Genomic DNA, 11,250 nt, shown 5'->3' on the forward strand with positions numbered 1-11,250 from the left:
TGAGAAGCCAACCCTCTTGTATTTCTCAGGGAACCGCACATCTCTGACTCTTAAGTTGTTGTGGGCGAGAAAGCGGCCAGCTTTGCCCTCACAGGTGAGTAGTGTGCCTCACCATCTGCAGATGGGAATACAACGATATCTAGTCGTCGAACATTTAGACTGCATGTGAGAAATGGAGCTGGAAGACACAAGAGAGTCAGGTGAGGCTGAGCGCTCCCCCTTTCCACCCTGTGCAGTATCCTGCAGGAGTCAGTTTTCTCCACATTGCAGCTTGGCAGGCAGTGTTATACTGCCGAGCTCTGTTGGTTTTGCAGGACTGCAGAGCCGCTCGATAGTGAACCAAACAGTGTTCTCCACACGATCCACACTGACACGCAAAAGGTTTGTAAAACATGAACCAAAAAAGATTAAAGGTAGATTAAAACTATAAGATAAATAGATAGATGTTCTTTATTGATCCCAAACTAGGTAGTATAAGTGGTCCTAAAAATACATTTATTATTTTGGTATTGAAAGTCGACTGGGTGCTGGTCTTAAAGATTCATGAAATAAAAAACACTGGAAATAAATGACATATTTATGCATATAAAGAATGATCTGGTACTGAAGTAGTTTCACACAGATGAAGAAAATAAAATAAGGGGGGGGGGGGGGGTGAAGTGATGAGTAGTGTTTCAAGAGTTGTGGATCAGTGAAGCGGTGTTATCCGCCCACAGACCTCAGTGAACAACAAGAGAGGGGAAAGGCCAGCAGCGTACCAGCAACAGAGGAGGAACAGAGCTGTGAGTGGGGGGGAGGAAAAGACCAACATCCAGGGAGTTGTTAATGTGATGATTACTGCTGCTTACTTGAAAATGGAGAGAGAAAGTCAACTTTGAGCTGTAAATAAGATGCAGAGATGGATATTTATGACAACTAGAGAAGAGCTTCATTGTTTTTTTTCTCTTTCCCTGTTTCCTGTCCAATTTTTAAAATGTCTCCCTATCAGTTTCTTGGATTTGCATAATTAACGAGTCCTATGCTTCAGATTCCCCCTCTCTGCAGCCAATCGGTTGTCAGCTCTGGTTGCGGGGGCCAATGGGCGTGAAGAGGGAGTGGTCAGCCGAGGACAGAGGGGTCTGAAGAGAGAGAGAGAGAGAGACTGTCCACTCATGTCATTATCAGACTTACCAGGCGATTAAACTCAAAGTCTCTGTTTCTACACTCACAAAAACACTGAACATGTGTGTGAAACTGAAACACCAGATCTGTTCAAAAATTTGAAAATCAGACGTGTCATGTCCACCATGCAGGCACAAACACGGACTCACTGTGTCAACATGTGGCTCAAGGAGTTGGGCAATGAACCATCCCATGATTCTACATGCCAACTCATCGTCATCATTAGCAACTAAATAATGTGAAGCAGGGCAGTGTCAAGGGCAAGTGATCATGGGCATTCGTAGTGTGGACAAATGCTGCAAGCGACCCTCCAGCTATCGGCATGTGAATATAATTGAACTCGCTGGTCTTCTTTAAGCCGAGTGTCGTAGGAGTTTGTATCGGGACAGAGACGTCACAGCAGCATTATTTCTGTGTCTCTCGGGGGAACAGCAACATGACAACATTTACCTGGTCGCTCCACTTTAAACCTCCCCGTCAAAGAACGCTGCGGCACGCAGACATGAGAGAAGGATTAGCCCGAGCTGAGGTCCTCTTTTACATAATCCACTGTTTTAGATTAGCTTCATTCCTCCAAGAGTGCGATACGTATAACCCTTTGAAACAGAGATGGGAATTGCAGCCTCACCGAATAGTTTATTTTCTAAGGGGAGAGCTGGTGAAACGGAGGACAGTTATGCTTCCATTCATCTCTCTAGACCCGGCTGGTTTGTTCTGGAGTTTGGGATGAAACGAGAGATGGAATTGAGCAGATTTTATTGCTTATGAATTCAGCGTTTGATTTCCAGAGGACCTGTCGGTGGTTGGGTTGCCTTGTGGGTAATGTCCTTCCATTCACTTCCTCTGAGTGCTTACACTCGGCCAGGATTTGGTCATGATTTGTTGCAACTATCAACTTGCAAAGTAATTTGGTCACATCAGTAAATCATTCTTTGGAAATTTGTCCCCTCAGTTTCATAACAACAGGGAAATACTACAGGGCACTTACAGCACAGTGACTGTAGAGGGACTTCCTCGCTCTGCTCTGCTCCTTGAGGAGCGATTGCAATTAGCTCCAACCGAGCACCATTTGAATGCTCTGGCGTGCTGCTGCGGATCAGGCTCACATGGGCTAATTTATGGCCATGCATTAAGTATTACATCACAGCTGTCAATGAACTCTAAATCTGCCTTTTATATGAGATTAGGCCCTTACTGGGGCTCTGACTGCAAGAAAATGAGAGGAAAATCCCTCAACACCCATCTCTGATTTGCTCCTGTATTTCCTCTTTTCTTCTTCTGTACTTCCATGGTATGAGGGAAAAAATTGATGCAGTTGAATCAGGAAGACGGAAACCGTGGATGTCTTAAGCAGAAGTATTCATTATGAGAGCTCAATATATATCAAGGATATTTCTGGTCTGTACACAGATCAACAAGGTGGTCAGTGTATGGCGCCCCAAGACAATCTGCCTGTTCCTGGTCTCTGTAGTGTATTTAGCTTTGTCAGAGTAATGTCGTCATCTAACAGAATAGCTCACACTGTATTAACATGCGTCTTGCACAAATTCCGTGACTATGACACGCCCCCGAGACCCCCCTTCAGTTACCCACCAACTGCCTTGGCTTACCCTAGTAATGTCCTTGCATAGTGCATGAGATCGCTCATCATTGCAGTTTCTCAGGAGAGGACTGACATTCCTCAACACATGGGTAGTTCTTACAGGGAAACAGCCGTGTGTGTGTGTGTGTGTGTGTGTGTGTGTGTGTGTGTGTGTTTTGTTCACCCCGATCATTACCTGATGGCCTAAGCCAACAGGGACCAGAACAGTCTCCATAGCTGAGCATACTGTAAACCATAGAAGATCTTCGGAATCAGATTTGAGAATTACATGCACACTGTAAGTATTATGTAGTATTTTGTGTGTGTGTGTGTGTGTGTGTGTGTGTGTGTCCGTGCGTGTGTGTCTACCACCCACTCACATCATTATTATCATGCAACCTGTGTTTTGCATCCTGACCGTAACATTACAGCAGTGGGCTGCAGGCTTAAAAAATGCTAAATACACTCTATAGGTCCTTTGTTATATGTGTTTCTGCGCATGTTGATGCATTTTTATGTAAATGATCTCAAACCTGAGAGCTACACTACCTTTACATCTATATGGCTGTAATCCAGTTATATTAAGTCAAAATTTCATGCAAATGCCCAGTAAAAGGTAAGTAGTAGAAAAGGCAATTTCTGGAGAAATTGCAGTGTGAATGCTGGCTGCTGAAAGGTCGACGCTAAACTGGATTGCTGGCTTGAATTTGGATGAAGAAGCTGAAGGAGTATGGAACATTGGAAAAGTCAGAAACGGGTAGTTAATGTGTAATTACTAGAATGGTCACCAAAAAAACATTGAATATTTCGGAAAGTCTGAAAGTTATGAAAAAGCTGGAGTGTCCTAATTGAGCTGACCGTTGTGATGTTTGAATGACGTTTCTAGGTTGAAAAATGTGGAATGAAGTTGGTCCACGAATTTTTTTTTTATGTTGAATAACAAATGTAATATCTAATAAATCCCCTTAAAGTAAATTCTGCTCCTCATTAGTGTTTGACCTTAAAGTCAGAAAGGGGCTGGGGTGTGGTGACACGGGGCAGGCGATTTAATGTGACTGCTTGTTCAGCGTTAGTGTGCAAGTGAGCAGCACTAAGTAAAATATCCCTTGTAATGAGACGGTCAAAGGTCAAAGACTCATCCGAGCCAAGCGCTTAAATATTCACTAAAATATTCACAGGCTGTGGAATTTCATCTTAGAAAGCAAGAAGGGGCTGCAGGCTTTACTTTCAAACCCTCAGCACTCAGCACACCTGTCGTCCGCCACTCAACATCGATAAGTGTAATGGGAGAACAGCTTAATTCATTAGGCTCAGGCTGACCTGCTATGACGAGCAATTTTGTTTCAAACACAGTCGGGCACCTGCGGGAGGGAGGAAATTAGCATTTTAAATAGTGACAATTATAGGCCAGGCCAGTGTGTGTGTGTGTGTGTGTGTGTGTGTGTGTGTGTGTGTGTGTGTGTGTGTGTGCGTGTATGTGTGTGTGTCTCCTCACAGACACCTCCCTTCGACTCACTTACCTCGCCGTGGTTCATGCCATCCGAAATATTGACACGATATAATGCTGTCCTCCCACGCCTCAACGCACTTTTTTATAAATAGAGCGCCGGTGCTGAACACAGCTGGAGAGCACTTCTGAGAGCACTTGAATCGAAACAACACAAAGAAACCACTCTGCCCCACTCCTACATTTAGCTGGCAGGCATCACAAAAGAGTTAACAGTGTGAGCGTTTAAAGTACAGAGGGATTTGATATGATAGTTGCAGCGAAAAAAAAACCTTTTTAAAGAGACAGAGGCCTGTGCTCGTGAAGTCAGTTTGGAATCAGAGCCTATAAAAGAGTATGTACAGGAGTGGTTTAACTGATCGCTCATTAGTCTGTCCTTCACTTTGGTCCAGACCCTAATATTTTAAAACCCATCACATGAGTTGCCATGGAATTTTGTTCAATATTCATGGTGCCCAGAGCATCAATCCTTATGACTTTGATGACCCCTGACCTTTCCTCTAGCACCACCACAAGGTTGGCATTAGAGGCTCGATTGTCTACAATACTTTTCCTTTGACCTTTTTCTTTCAATATGATGAAAGTGCTTTAAGGTTTTAACAAAAAACATTTCACAAAAAGTCAACGTGAGCTGGTGTCCAATCAGCAGGGACGAGGCGGGTTCCTGAGCCGGCGTGGTTACTGCGACAGGCTGAGGCTGGGTTCCAGGTCACACCTACGAGCACAAAGAGACTCCTGAGTCAATGACCAGCAAAATGATAAAATGGCAAAAATATAATAGAGGCTTGGATTGGCCTAGTGTAATACCAGCGATCTGGCGGAACAACCCGGCGACAAGCCTCAGCTTTTAATCAGCAGATAATGAGCACACACACACACACACACACACACACACACACACACACACACACACTCCCCTGTGATGGCAAGCGCTAAAGCCATTATCACTTTTGCCTGCAGTCATCAATTATCGCTCTCTTAGCATTTGGTGTGAAAGAAAAGAACTCATCTCGTTTTTCTAAAATGCCATCGAGCCCCGCACAGAGAGTGTATTTATTAAATGACTGAGGTTTTTTCTCCCTCGATAGCCTAAGAGCCCACTTGCTAAGGGACCTCAGAGTGCTCTATTTACTGTAAATGCTCCAGCTGAAGAGCAAGTGCTACTGCTTGTTAACGTTTTTTTAAAGAAAAGCATACGTAGTTGTTCTGTTTACTGAAAAGTGTCAGCATAATCACAGTGTACAGTACAAATGACTTCTGAGATTGAAACGTGGACACTTGCTGTTGTGGAGAGTCCAAAAAGTTTGGGCTGGGGGCGGGGTTTTCAATAACCCACATGTTCACACACACACACACAGACACACACACACACACACACACACACACACACACACACACACACACAGATCAGATCGATAGCCAAGGGGTGAAAAGAGGGAGGCCCATGTGGAGGAGAGGACACAGAATTGTATCTCCTCTTCTACTCTCCCTCTCCTGTCATCTTTTATCCTGCTCTCTCGTGTATTGATCCAAAAGTGGCTGTTTTTAGCTGCAGCCTCCAGGATGATATCTGACCCTGCTGCTTTTGACAAGATCTTTCTTGATTCCTCTCTTGATTCCTCTCTTGATTCCTCTCTTGTCCTCACCTGCTTATTGGCTCATGAGGGGAAGTTCGTCAAAACCTGCTTCTGCTGCCGATGTATGTCATGCTGTGGTTGCTACTTTTGCTCAAATTTGCCCCATAACATTTTCGCGGCATGGGAAATCCTGCAGGGATGGAAACTGTGCGTACATATCTCCTCTGGGAGATTGTTAACGATCGGCAAGCAAAAGGTAGATGGCAGTGAGGCGGCAGAAATGTGCAATTTGTGATCACTTGGGAAGCGTGAAGATCACCAAAGTCATCAGTCCGCCACAGATTTGGACGGCAGGGGAAAACAGGCTGCAGGTGCAGTATACTGTAGGTATACTGTAGGGACTGCATAACTGCTGCAGAAAGAGGATACTTTACATAAAAAGTGTTGCACGGAGGATTCAACAGTGCTGACAGAGGTGCGGCGACTTGTATTCTCTCATCCTGCCTGACTGTGTGCATAGCTTCTTTGGCTGTGTGCGTGACATCCGAGTGGGTCCTATTCCATATCCAGTGTCTCCCGAGAGGAGTCAGACTACACCTCTACCTGGAATATGACCAGGAGGCCATCCGTCACACAAACACAGCTACTATAACCGGCCTCGCAAAACTGCTGAGCCAGCAGTTCACAAGAAAAGGGAATGTTGGAATCTGTCCTCTATTTGTGTTTTGTGAAAAAATGCCAGGTAAGGGTAAATGCTTTACATTTTCCCCGTGTCTGAACAGGTGACCCTTGCTGGATTTGACTTTTCATGCCATAAAATAAAGTCTTCTCCATCCCACAGGTCTTCCACTTCACGTTTTTACTGTCCTCCGTGTTCAGACATTCTGCTCCGTGTCTGAACTGCGGCATACGCACGAAACAGAAATTTAGAGTAGCATAAGCCCAGTTGAGGTTTATTAAACATGACAGGGAAACGAGCCCATGAGTGACCCATGTATACAAATACTTTGGGGACAGTGAAACTTGGTAATGCAGATGGCGACAGATTTTCCTTGACCCTCTCCTTTTAATTTAACGTCACATCAGAAGTTAAAATGTATGACCTACCATAGACATTAGTGGTGTTAATTTGTGTGTATGCTTGTAGAAAGCTACCAGGTACTCCAATTAAAAAGATACAGTATAGAACAATCTCGTTGAGGAATAGTTTGCCTATGTGGAAGATAAACCTTTTCAGTGGATTCTGACACTGCTGCTGAAATGATGATACAAGGATGTGTCCGATGGATTCCTCTTTATTTTCTCACGGCATTGTGCGCACATGCTGGCGCGGAGGACAGACAGAATAATCCACTTTGTGTTTATGTAGAGACCTATTTTGTGATTAATTCACAAAGTGTGTTTGTGTATGTCTTTCAAGAGCCTCTGTGACTGTCAAAAGAGGGCCCGGAAAATAGTTTGTTGTGTTGATCTAAATCCCAAAAGGAGTTCAATCACTTGTCTCCGCTAATGCTTTAATTTGACACCTCAGTAGAGCACCAGCATGAGAATGAAGACACTTGATTAAGAGAAAAAGAGAAAGCAATGAGGGGAGGAGGAGGAGGAGGAGGAGGAGGGTTAAGCACAAGAGAGAATAAGACATGATGAGACCTCATTAAGGCTACATGGAAGCAAGCGCGTGCGAGTGCATGCTCATGTGCCCACGTGCACAACACAGGGATCATGATCCAGTATCCAGTGTGTGTGTGTGTGTGTGTGTGTCAGTGTGTGTCAGTGTGTGTCAGTCAGAGCAGGTCTAGGAAGCCCCTGGGAGGGTTAAGTTGGGAAACAGAAGAGATTGAGGTGGGGAATTCTCATCAAAAGTGTCCAAATCGGGAAAGGTGTCAGCAAGAGCCACCCTGCGAGGGGACAGAGGGGAACAGAGGCATCAGAAGGGAGTGAGTGTGTGTGTGTGTGTGTGGTGTGGGGCTCTGTTGAAAGAAAGTGGGGTCATATGTCTGACACAAGGGTGGCAGCAATGATACTGGAGAGGAAGGTAAAACACTAGAGTAATGGGACATAATGGGACGTTACTCTAGAGTAACATTACTAAGATTAGCAGTGTAGGAGGGATGTATTTACGAAGATGTGCGTCACCATGTCGGGGCTCCATATCTCAGGGACGAGGTCGTGTTGAGAGGGGTGACTTGCTGGTGATGGGGGGGGGTCCTCAGAGGGGAGTCCTGTGGTAATGAGCTGTTAGTCTCAGCGGAAGACAAGCTCTATTATAGGAACAGTGAGCTGCTATTCTGAGGCTCCTAATCTGAGGAGCAGAGGCTGGTTCTAACGCTGCTCCGCACAGATACACGCTCCTCTCCCTTTGACAACCTGCTGCATGTGGAGAGGGGTGAACTTCAATGTCTTTGGGTATGAGTTAGAGAATCTGAAAAATAGATTTGAGGCTCGTCATCATTCGTGTAGCCGGTGGAATTGTGGCGTAATGCCGTCGAATGCTGCTTCCGCTGCCTGAAAGTGATGGATGAACTGCGATCAAAGGGATTTCCACACAACTGAGATCGACCATCACACTCTCTCACAATATTTCCTGCCTGAATAGGAAGGACTGAGTTTGGTCGCTACAGCAGAAAATACAAAAGAGAGTCATGAAAAGAAACTGCCGTAAGAGTGAACTCAGGATTTGCCCAACAGGCCACACTTCAGATATCAGTTCGCATTCCTACTTCTTCTAATTGTTGTTGCAAACGGTAGAAGGAGAGTGGAAAGTAGTGGCCAGCCGAAATGGTCCCTTGTCATTGTGTGTGCGACTGTGGCCTGGTGGCACACTGAGCTGTCAGGATCGATCGAGGCTCCTCGAACCTGGCAGCAGAGGTCAAGCCTGGCACTCTGGCATCGGAGAGCCATGTCTGGTCTACCATCCCTCCTCGGGAAACCTGCAGCCGCAGCGACGCACCGCTAACCAAGCGGAGCTGCAGCACACACGGCACCTCACAAATCGTAGGCCACTGGCTGGGCTTCTCATCTGCAGAATGTTCAGTACATGGATACGCTCTCCTGCTGCATGTCACTGTCTCCACCTCCCTCAGCAGTGTTTCATTCTCTCTCTACATTAAGTGCCGAGAGGAGACAGCTCGACTGCAGTATCTGACCCATCCTGGCCGAGATGAAGTTGGATAAGAAAAACGTTGCTCCTGCCAACAACAAAAAAAGACGAGAGGAGATAAGGGAGGCAGGTAAAGCAAAGGAGAGCAATAGACCAGACGAGTAAGGAGAGAGAGAGTGAGGCAAACATTTAAATAATTCAAATTAAAAATTAGAGCAGCATCAAGCAGGAGACAGAATAAACACTGGGCCACAGAGGATACAGAAAAGTTGATTGATAAAGGAAATTAGAAACAGTGAAAGATAAGAAAGACACAGGAAAAAGGGAAGAGGTGCATTTCAGGGTTGACAAGGTTTGGTTAAGGCAGGTGCAGCATTATGCATCTCTTCTCTCTTTCTCTCTCATACCCCTCCGTCCCTCCCCTCTCCAGTGCCAGGGTGTTGGCGCAGAGGCTGAATCAATCACCTCTGTGCCTTCTTTCCCTCCATCCGCACATTGTGCTGACATCAGCTGCGTTTACACCACAGGAACTTTCCCTAGAAACTAGGCACCTTTGCAGGAACTCCATTCATTTCAGCTGCAGGGACCAGGCTCTAAATAAAGTTGCAGGGAAATCTTTGTATCTCCCAAAAAAGTCCCTTCTCGGAGAGTGATACTTTACAAAAGTTTAGGAACTTTTTGGGGGGCTCTTGCAGCGCTGAAGATGGTTGGTTGAGTACTAGTGTTTTGTTTTAGCCAATCTCCACAATAGCTTGTAGAATCTGTCTCCTCACTTTAACTGGGCAACAGACCATGTGCCTGCCTGTAGTGGTTCCAAGTGGTGTTGTTGTTCGGTCACTCGTCCTAAAGATGCTGCAGTTGCAAGACGCCGGTAAGGAGGCAGGTACTTTTCCTCAGAGCAGGTCATGAGGTAGTTAAAAGAGTTAAAAGTCTGGTAGTGTTAATAAGTACGGTAGGTTGTGTAACTTACTGATCCAGTAGAAAGAAGACAAACTGCAAGTTGTTTTCGAAGCCTCTCAAGTCCCGGAGCTCTCTCCACAGAGTCGCCCGTCTCAGGTTCAATCTCGTTTTATCTCTTCTTCAGTCACTCTCCGTCTTCAACTGCTTTTGTGAGGCTGAGATGTTTTTGTCAATTCAGCTGCTCAACCGTCTGCCATCTCCATCACTGGGTAGAGATAGAGGGAGAACGCTGTACTCTTCTTTGCTTTGTTTACGCAATGGGTGACCCAGTTCCTTTGTGCCGTAAATCGAGTCGCCATTTATCTACAAGAAGCCCGTCCCGCTGGCCAAGAGAATAACTTGGCAAAAGCAAGACTTATAGTGGACCAACATGAGCACCGACGGTGTCATTTTTCTATGACCATTATTACACTGAGCAATCAGTTTTAACATCATAATGACAAGCCTGTTTCTGCTTTATGTCTACGATTTACAACAAGTCATCAGACGCATTCGAAGAACTATGTTGTATGTGGCAAAACCGACCACACCGACCATTTTCTGAAGTAGCGCCTCTGCTGGTGACGGGTGGTACACCACAAATACTTTTTTCGCCTCACAGCATCGTGGGCTACACCAATGCATGGTTACTGATCGTGTCAAGGTAAGGGACATAGTTAGGGTCAGAGTGACATGGCAGGAATCAGCACCATTACTTATATATATATAATATAAGGAAATCCAATTAAATACACAAACCTGACGGACTTACCAGGTCCACCGCTGACCTCTAGTGGTCGTGTACACAACTACCGCCAGAGGTCACTTACGCTTTTTTTAAAAAACGACATAGTTCGTTGTATGAGTTGGAGGACAGGGTGACGGAAAAGGAGTCTTCTTCGGCCTTTTCCCCTTGTACATGTCCTCGTATCTCGCATCACAAACAAAACAATGAGAAGGTTGAACAATGTCGATCTCATTAGATGTTTTTCTTGAAAAATTCTGTGAGCAAATACCGCTATTATCAAGCCAGGCAACAATGGTCTATATCGACTATCAGCTTACTACTTAGTAGTGCTCAGAGGGAGATGTAATATAGCTAAATTAAATGATCCACTATCGTTAACCAATCTCCTCCTTCTGTTGTTGTAATGTTGCTTCTGCATTACCACCACCCGGTGGACTGGAGTGGCTTGTTGTAACCGTCGGTTGTTCATACATCAGCAGCCTAATGTGCAAAATCTCCCTTGGTCTTCAGACTGTGGTGGAAATGTGGCAAACAATGGTCTGCAGGAAAAAATGTTTCCACATCCCACATGGGACAGAGAAAAAGCCCTGAAGAAAACACACATTTAAAAAAAAAGAATGAAACCACAGTCGCTGG

This window comes from Scophthalmus maximus, chromosome 13 (genome assembly GCF_022379125.1).
Source record: "Scophthalmus maximus strain ysfricsl-2021 chromosome 13, ASM2237912v1, whole genome shotgun sequence".
NCBI lineage: Eukaryota > Metazoa > Chordata > Actinopteri > Pleuronectiformes > Scophthalmidae > Scophthalmus > Scophthalmus maximus.